Source organism: Oratosquilla oratoria, chromosome 12, assembly GCF_046742065.1.
Source record: "Oratosquilla oratoria isolate Oo_2021 chromosome 12, ASM4674206v1, whole genome shotgun sequence".
Lineage (NCBI taxonomy): Eukaryota > Metazoa > Arthropoda > Malacostraca > Stomatopoda > Squillidae > Oratosquilla > Oratosquilla oratoria.
Window position 1 is genome coordinate 36,372,139 of NC_134788.1, and position 9,918 is coordinate 36,382,056.

Consider the following 9,918-nt stretch of genomic DNA (forward strand, 5'->3'; position numbering starts at 1 on the left):
CCACGACGCTCGATGAGGCCCTTGATCATTCCGGACCTTCTCCTAACAAGACTACGTCCGTTCCCTCCGAGCATATTAACCATTAAACCTTAGTTTTAATGTTATTATGAGTCATTTTTCCTGGCTTGTCCATACCCATACGCACGACGTCACGACGCATGCACAAAAGCCAACAAATGCAAAGACGACCAAAAATTAATTCTTTCAAAATTAATTCCTTCTCCTTTCTCTCTTTTCTTTATTATTTCATTTTATCTTTAATCTTTTTGATCTGTTAATGTATTTCTTGGTTATTTATCTATTTTTTTTATCTAGCAGTCTCTGCCCATGACGTCACGACGCATGCACAAAAGACAACAAAGCCAACGACGACCAACGATTAACCTGAAATTCAAAATTAATTATTTCTCCTGTCTCCCTTTTCTTTATTATTTAATTTTATGTTTAATATTTCATGTATTCTAATGTATTTCTTGGTTATTTATTTTTTTTATCTAGGAGTCTCTGCCCATGACGTCAAGGCGCATGCGCAAAAGACAACAAACCCGAAGACAACCAACGATTGATCTAAAATTCAAAATTAATTCTTTTTCCTTTCTCTCTTTTCTTTGTTATTTCATTTTATCTTTTATCTTTTTGATATATGAATGCATTTCTTTATTATTTATTTTCTTATCTAGCAGTCTCTGCCCATGACGTCACGACGCATGCACAAAAGACAACAAACCCGCAGACAACCAACAATTAATTTTTTCAATACTAATTCTTTCAACTTTCTCTCTTTCCTTTATTATCTAATTTTGTTTTTTATCTTTTTGATCGACTAACGTATTTCTCGGTTATTTATTTTTCTATCTAGCAGTCTCTGCCTATGACGTCACGGCGCATGCGCAAAAGACAACAAAACTGAAGACGACCAACGATTAATTCTTTCAAAATTAATTACTTCTCCTTTCTCTCTGTCCTTTGTTATTTAATTCTATGTTTTATCTTTTTTATCTATTAATGCATTTCTTCATTATTTATTTTTCTATCTATCAGTCTGCCAATGACGTCACGACGCATGCGCAAAAGACAACAAAGCCGACGACGACCAACGATTAACCTAAAATTCAAAATGAATTCTTTCTCCTTTCTCTCTTTTCTTTGTTATTTAATTTTATGTTTTATCTTTTTGATCTATTAATGTATTTCTTTATTATTTATTTTTCTTATCTAGCAGTGTCTGCCCATGACGTCACGACGCGTTTGCAAAAGACAGCAAACCCGAGGACGACCAACAATTATTTCTTTGAAAATTAATTATTTCTCCTTTCTATCTTTCCTTTGTTATTTAATTCTGTGTTTTATCTTTTTGATCTATTAATGTATTTCTTGGTTATTTATTTTCTTATCTAATAGTCTCTGCCAATGACGTCACGGCGCATGCGCAAAAGACAACAAAGCCGACGACGACCAACGATTAACGTAAAATTCAAAATTAATTATTTCTTCTTTTTCTCTTTTCTTTGTTATTTAATTTTATGTTTTATCTTTTTGATCTATTAATATATTTCTTCATTATTTATTTTTCTTCTCTAGCAGTTTCTGCCCATGACGTCACGACGCATGCACAAAATACAACAAAGCCGACAACGACCAATAATTAACCTAAAATTCAAAATTAATAGTTTCTCCTGTCTCTCTTTTCCTTGTTATTTAATTCTATGTTTTATCTTTTGTTGTAGTAATGTATTTCTTGGTTATTTTTTTTTTTTTATCTAGCAGTCTCTATCCATGACCTCACGGCGCATGCACAAAAGACAACAAACCCGAAGACGACCAACGATTAACCTAGAATTCAAAATTAATTCTTTGTCCTTTCTCTGTTTCCTTTGTTATTTAATTTTATGAATTATCTTTTTGATCTATTAATGCATTTTTTATTATTTTTTTTTCATCTAGCAGTCTCTGCCCATGACGTCACGGCACATGCGCAAAAGACAACAAAGCCGACGACGACCAACGATTAACCTAAAATTCAAAATTAATTCGTTTTCCTTTCTCTCTTTTCTTTGTTATTTAATTTTATGTTTTATCTTTTTGATCTATTAATATATTTCTTCATTATTTATTTTTCTTATCTCTGCCCATGACGTCACGACGCATGTACAAAAGACAACAAAGCCGACGACAACTAATAATTAACCTAAAATTCAAATTAAATTATTTTTCCTCTTTTTCTTTTCTTTGTTATTATCTTATGTTTTATCTTTTGTTGTATTAATGTATTTCTTGTTGTTTTTTTATCTAGCAGTCTCTACCCATGACGTCACAGCGCATGCGCAAAAGAAAACACGGAGACGACCATCGATTTATCTAAAATTCAGAATTAATTATTTTGCCTTTCTTTCTTTCCTTTGTTATTTAATTCTTTGAATTATATTTTTTATCTATTAATGTATTTCTTTATTATTATTTTTTTATCTAGCAGTCTCTGCCCATGACGTCACGACGCATGCACAAAAGAAAACAAAGCCGACGACGACCAACGATTAATCTAAAATTCAAAATTAATTCTTTTTTCTTTCTCTCTTTTCTTTGTTTTTATATTTATATTTATATTTATGTATTTATATTTATATTTATATTTTATCTTTTTGATCTATTAATGCATTTTTTTTTATCTAGCAGTCTCTGCCTATGACATCACGGCGCATGCGCAAAAGACAACAAAGCCGACGACGACCAATAATTAACCTAAAATTCAAAATTAATTATTTTTCCTATCTCTCTTTTCTTTGTTATTTAATTCTGTGAATTATCTTTTTGATTTATAAGTGTATTTCTTTATTATTTATTTTCTTATCTAGTAGTCTCTGCCCATGACGTCACGACGCATGCGCAAAAGACAACAAAGCACACGACGACCAACGATTAACCTAAAATTCAAAATTAATTCTTTCTCCTTTCTCTTTTTTCTTTGTTATTTAATTTTATGTTTTATCTTTTTGATCCATTAATGCATTTCTTCTTTATTTATTTTTTTTATCTAGCAGTGTCTGCCCATGACGTCATGACGCATGCGCAAAAGACAACAAAGCACACGACGACCAATAATTAACCTAAAATTAAAAATTAATTGTTTCTCCTGTCTCTCTTTTCTTTGTTATTATCTTATCTTTTATCTTTTGTTGTATTAATGTATTTCTTTGTTATTATTTTTTCTTATCTAGCAGTCTCTACCCATGATGTCAGAACGCATGCGCAAAAGACAACAAACCCGAAGACGACCAACGATTAACCTAAAATTCAAAATTAATTATTTTGCCTTTCTTTCTTTCCTTTGTTATTTAATTCTATGAATTATCTTTTTGATCTAATAATGTATTTCTTTATTATTATTTTTTTTATCTAGCAGTCTCTGCCCGTGACGTCACGACGCATGCACAAAAGACAACAAAGAACTTGACGACCAATAATTGACCTAAAATTAAAAATTTATTCTTTCTTCTGTCTCTCTTTTCTTTGTTATTTTATTCTATTAATTATCTTTTTGATCTATCAATACATTTCTTTATTATTTATTTTCTTATCTAGCAGTCTCTGCCTATGACGTCACGACGCATGCACAAAAGACAGCAAACTCGAAGACGACCAACAATTATTTCTTTAAAAATTAATTATTTCTCCTTTCTCTCTTTCCTTTGTTATTTAATTTCCTGTTTTATCTTTTTGATCTGTTAATGCATTTCTTGGTCATTTATTTTTTTTATCTAGCAGTCTCTGCCCATGACGTCACGACGCATGCGCAAAAGACAACAAAGCCGACGACGACCAACGGCTAAGCTAGAATTCAAAATTAATTCCTTGTCCTTTCTCTGTTTCCTTTGTTATTTAATTTTATGTTTTATCTTTTTTATCTATTAATGTATTTCTTCATTATTTATTTTTTTATCTAGCAGTGTCTGCTCGTGACGTCACGACGCGTGCGCAAAAGACAACCAACCCAAAGACGACCAACAATTAATTCTTTCAAAATTAATTCTTAATTCTTTCAAAATTAATTGTTTTATCTTTCTCTGTGTCCTTTGTTATTTAATTTTATGTTTTATTTTTTTGATCTATTAATGTATTTCTTGGTTATTTATTTTTTCTATCTACCAGTCTCTGCCCGTGACGTCACGGCGCATGCGCAAAAGACAACAAAGCACACGACGACCAATAATTAACCTAAAATTAAAAATTTATTCTTTCTTCTGTCTCCCTTTTCTTTGTTATTTAATTCTATGAATTATCTTTTTGATCTATCAATACATTTCTTTATTATTTATTTTCTTATCTAGCAGTCTCTGCCTATGACGTCACGACGCATGCACAAAAGACAGCAAACTCGAAGACGACCAACAATTATTTCTTTAAAAATTAATTATTTCTCCTTTCTTTCTTTCCTTTGTTATTTAATTTCATGTTTTATCTTTTTGATCTGTTAATGTATTTCTTGGTCATTTATTTTTTTATCTAGCAGTCTCTGCCCATGACGTCACGACGCATGCGCAAAAGACAACAAAGCAGATGACGACCAACGATTAACCTAAAATTCAAAATTAATTCTTTCTCCTTTCTCTCTTTTCTTTGTTATTTAATTTTATGTTTTATCTTTTTGATCCATTAATGCATTTCTTATTTATTTGTTTATCTAGCAGTGTCTGCCCATGACGTCATGACGCATGCGCAAAAGACAACAAAGCACACGACGACCAATAATTAACCTAAAATTAAAAATTAATTGTTTCTCCTGTCTCTCTTTTCTTTATTATTATCTTATGTTTTATCTTTTGTTGTATTAATGTATTTCTTGGTTATTATTTTTTTTATCTAGCAGTCTCTGCCCATGACGTCACGACGCATGCGCAAAAGACAACAAACCCGAAGACGACCAACGATTAATCTAAAATTCAAAATTAATTCTTTTGCCTTTCTTTCTTTCCTTTGTTATTTAATTGTGTGAATTATCTTTTTGATCTATTAATGTATTTCTTTATTTATTAATGTATTTTTTTTATCTAGCAGTCTCTGCCCGTGACGTCACGACGTATGTGCAAAAGACAACAAAGCCGACGACGACCAACGATTAACCAAGAATTCAAAATTAATTCTTTGTTCTTTCTCTGTTTCCTTTGTTATTTAATTCTATGAAATATCTTTTTGATCTATTAATGTATTATTATTTATTTTTTTATCTAGCAATTTTTGCCCATGACGTCACGACGCATGCACAAAAGAAAACAAAGCCGACGCCGACCAACGATTAACCTAAAATTCAAAATTGATTCTTTCTCCTTTCTCTCTTTTCTTTGTTATTTAATTCTATGTTTTATCTTTTTGATCTATTAATGCATTTCTTTATCATTAATTATTTTATCTAGCAATTTCTGTCCATGACGTCACGGCGCATGCGCAAAAGACAACAAACCCAAAGACGACCAACAATGAATTCTTTCAAAATTAATTGTTTCTCCTTTCTCTGTGTCCTTTGTTATTTAATTTTATGTTTCATCTTTTTGATCTATTAATGTATTTCTTAGTTATTTCTTTTTCTATCTACCAGTCTCTGCCCGTGACGTCACGGGCAGAGACCATTTCAATGTACTTTCTGTAAGGTTTCATTTTCTTGATCAGGTGATCTAACAGGTTATATACAGACACACACGGGTGAAAAGTATAGATGTAGTCTTTGTGAAGCTTCTGATTCTTAAGTATTACAGAGGAGTGTGAAATGTGTGATCTGGTCATTCAGATAGTGTTCTACTGATTACATTTAGATTGATGGACTAAATGTAATATCATTGCAGAGAGAGAATTTAAAGTTGTATCTGTTTATGAGAGGGGAAATTGGAGCCTTATTTCACATAGAATAGTTTATGTTAGAATAAATTTCGAAAGGTATTTGTATCTCATTTGGATAACAATAAAACCTGGTCAACCTATATAGTCACTACCTTTAAATATGACCATTGGAGGCCATTAGTGGTGTCACAGGTCTTCCTTCTACAAGATAGACCTGGGGCGATGGAACAGTTAGTTGATGGCCAGCCATAGACCTGCAGTGGCAGGCACTATCCCTTTGGCCTTCCTATACATATTTCTCTGTGAAAATTGTCTGTTTTGTATGTGATTATTATTATCATTTTAATATAGTAGGGGATGAGCAGTTGCCAGTTGGTTATGTGAAAAGGTGGATATACAGTTGGAAAAAAATAAAATAAAGGTTAGACCATCACATTCTGCTGCTGGTAATGAAAGATGTGAAAGTTTTGGAATTTCAGCCAATATTTGGCAAAGCATTACCTATGTAGCTTATTGAATTACTACTTAATAAATGTAATATTTTTCATATCACATTATTGAAAAGTACATAATTCTTTGGTTTGCACTTATGATAAATAAAGATTTTTTATCACTTTATTAAATTGTGTATATTCATGAAACATGCATGATTTTTGTCTGCAAAGGTAATGAATAGACAATGAACATTTATCACTTTATTGTTAAAACACAAGGATTCATAATTTGTACATGTTATTGGTCTACACTCATAATGAATATGAGATGATGTATAAGGTGTTACTAATCCGTTGCTTAAGATCAAAGGTGTGAAGACATCAAAGGTTTCAATACATGAAAGTGTCAACTCTCTTAGAGATTAATTATATCACATCTCAGCTGCATAGGTGTTCATTGGTGTTAAATAATACATAAAAGGTGTCAATCATAGAATTAACAGCTGCAAAGTAAGAACTGCTAGACTGATTTTACTTTACTAAGATGTTGAAAATATACACACATATACCAACAGCTTTTTCCCTCTTACAAGGGAAGTAGCCAAAGTAAAAGGCATAAATCCACTATCATTCAATTCATCTCCACATACTCCACTCGCATTCACCACCCCTCTCTCTCTCCCTCTTTTCTTGGCTTCTCCCAGATCATGGGTCCTTCCTGCATCTCACCCACTGCCCACTGCCCTGGGTCAGAACCGATGTAGCAAGACACAGCACATTCACAGCAAGGCCTTTTAATTTAATCAGTGACACCCCCTTCTCCGTCCCCTCATACAGAAAGAGAGACGACAGGGAGAAATCCCTTTAGGCTGTGTCAAAATATCATTCATACATACTCCCTCACCCCAACCCACTCCCATGCATCACAGCATCATCCATACACAACCACTCTCCACTCACTCCTGTCTTTTGTCTTCTCCCTTCCTTCCACAAAAGACATTCCTCTCTTTCCCAATGTCCCTTCTACCCCATCCATCCATCTCATCCTTGGTCACCCCATCATGTTCACTTCTTTCGCATCTCTTGTATAATCTCTCTTCACCCATTCTTTCCATGTGTCCAAACCATCCCAATATGTTTGCCTCTCATGTTGAGGCTTCTCTCCAGTGTGGTTCTTCATGTGACGTGCGAGACGATTCTTTTGTGAGAAAGCAGCAACACACAGGTCACACTGGAAAGGCTTCTCTCCAGTGTGGATCATCATGTGATGTGCGAGACGATTCTTTTGCGAGAAAGTTGCAGCAACACACAGGTCACACTGGAAAGGCTTCTCTCCAGTGTGGATCATCATGTGACCTTTGAGATGACTTCTTTGTGAGAAAGCGGCATCACACAGATTGCACTGGAAAGGCTTCTCTCCAGTGTGGGTCATCATGTGAGGTTTGAGATCACTCCTTCTTGAGAAAGCTGCATCGCACAGGTTACACTGGAACGGTTTCTCTCCTGTGTGGGTACGCATGTGAGGTTTGAGATCACTCTTTCTTGAGAAAGTTGCATCACACAGGTGACACTGGAAAGGCTTCTCTCCAGTGTGGATAACCATGTGGCATGTGAGACTATTCTTTAGTGAGAAAGCAGCATTACACAGATCACACTGGAAAGGCTTCTCTCCAGTGTGGGTCATCATGTGAGGTTTAAGACTACTCTTTCTTGAGAAAGCTGCATCGCACAGGTTACACTGGAAAGGCTTTTCTCCTGTGTGGGTACGCACATGACATTTGAGATCACTCTTTTGTGAGAAAGTTGTATCACACAGGTCACACTGGAAAGGCTTCTCTCCAGTGTGGGTCATCATGTGACGTGTGAGGCGATTCTTTTGTGAGAAAGCAGCATCACACAGATCACAACCAAAAGGCTTCTCTCCAGTGTGGTTCATCATGTGACATCTGAGACGACTCTTTCTTGAGAAAGTGGCATCACACAGATCACAGTGGAAAGGCTTCTCTCCAGTGTGGGTCATCATGTGAAGTTTGAGACTACTCTTTCTTAAGAAAGCTGCATCACACAGGTTACATTGTAAAGGCTTTTCTCCCCTGTGGATAAGCTCATGACATTTAAGATGACTCTTTCTTGAGAAAGTGGCATCACACAGATCACAGTGGAAAGGCTTCTCTCCAGTGTGGGTCATCATGTGAAGTTTGAGACTACTCTTTCTTAAGAAAGCTGCATCACAGGGGTTACATTGTAAAGGCTTTTCTCCTGTGTGGATAAGCTCATGACATTTAAGATTACTCTTTCTTGAGAAAGTGGCATCACACAGATCACAGTGGAAAGGCTTCTCTCCAGTGTGGGTCGTCATGTAAGGGAGCTGTGCTGCAGACATCACACCAGACTCTCTTTGTTCTATGATGGATATATGGAATCTAGGAACAGCTCTTCCAAAGAAATGTTGAAAGTTACTCTCGTCCTGAAAAAAACTCTAATTATAAGATCAACTTCGAACTCTTTGAAATAATGTAATAACAGGAGTGCAGAGTATTCATTCATAAATAATTTGATACACAAATCCCTTTGTACCTAAATCAATCAATCCATTGCCCTTGATCTCAATTGTAGATGACCCTAAATAGCCCTTATATACATGTCATCCCTTAACATAGAATATGTAGAAGCACTAACAGATATGGTACACTCTATTTTTTCATTACATATGCACTTAAAAGCACCCAACAGCTACATGCCAAATTTCTGATGGGAACAGTGGTCTCATTGAACTCTACATTAGTTAATCTTGACAGGTAGAGACACCTTCTAACCTCATGTAATATCAATATCAATTAAAGGTTCCAGAAAGAGGATACAAAAATATTTTGTCAGCATTTTCCCACAAAAGTGTTAATTATTCTAAGTTCCAGGATCGCTGTTTCCATCAGAAATTTGTCATGGCCATGGGTTTTCTGTTGAGTGGACCTTGCCAATATGTTTATGAATTTTTTTTAGAAGCAGGACAATTTGCTGACATCATTCCTGAATATGTGACCTGGCTGCACTATGTGGATGATATCCTACTCATCACACCCAGGCAATGCAATCTTCATCGGTTCCAAACTGCATTGAACGATGTAGAGCCCACCATTCTGTTTTCCCTAGAAAAAATAAACAATTCCCTTCCTTTCTTAGACACACGCTTCTAAAACATGGTAACCAGCTGAAATTTAAAGTATACAGAAAACCCACTAACAAAAATGATCTAATTCATGTCTACTCCATGACATCAGGGTCAAGGAAAGAGTAGTGTAGAATACTTAGATACTTAGAAGAGTGCTGGTATATCAGGGAGGCTTTATTCAAAATGCTAATTTCCAGATTTCCTTTTAGAGAAATGCAGAAAACAGGCCATTAAGATTCTGGAAGGCCATGGGCACGAGGGCAGAACAGACAAATGTCTTGTGTTACCAACCAGCAACGTCACTACCAACCTTACTCATATTTTCAAAACCACCAATTTGGAAGTAGTGTGACAGACCAGTAGGGCAATTAAAGACATCACAAGAGAGTGAGAGAGAGAGTGCCACAGAACAAAGCTGGTGTTTATTGAATTTTATGCTTGGGGTGTGAAAAATCCTACATTGGGGGAAACCGTACGTTTTAAAAA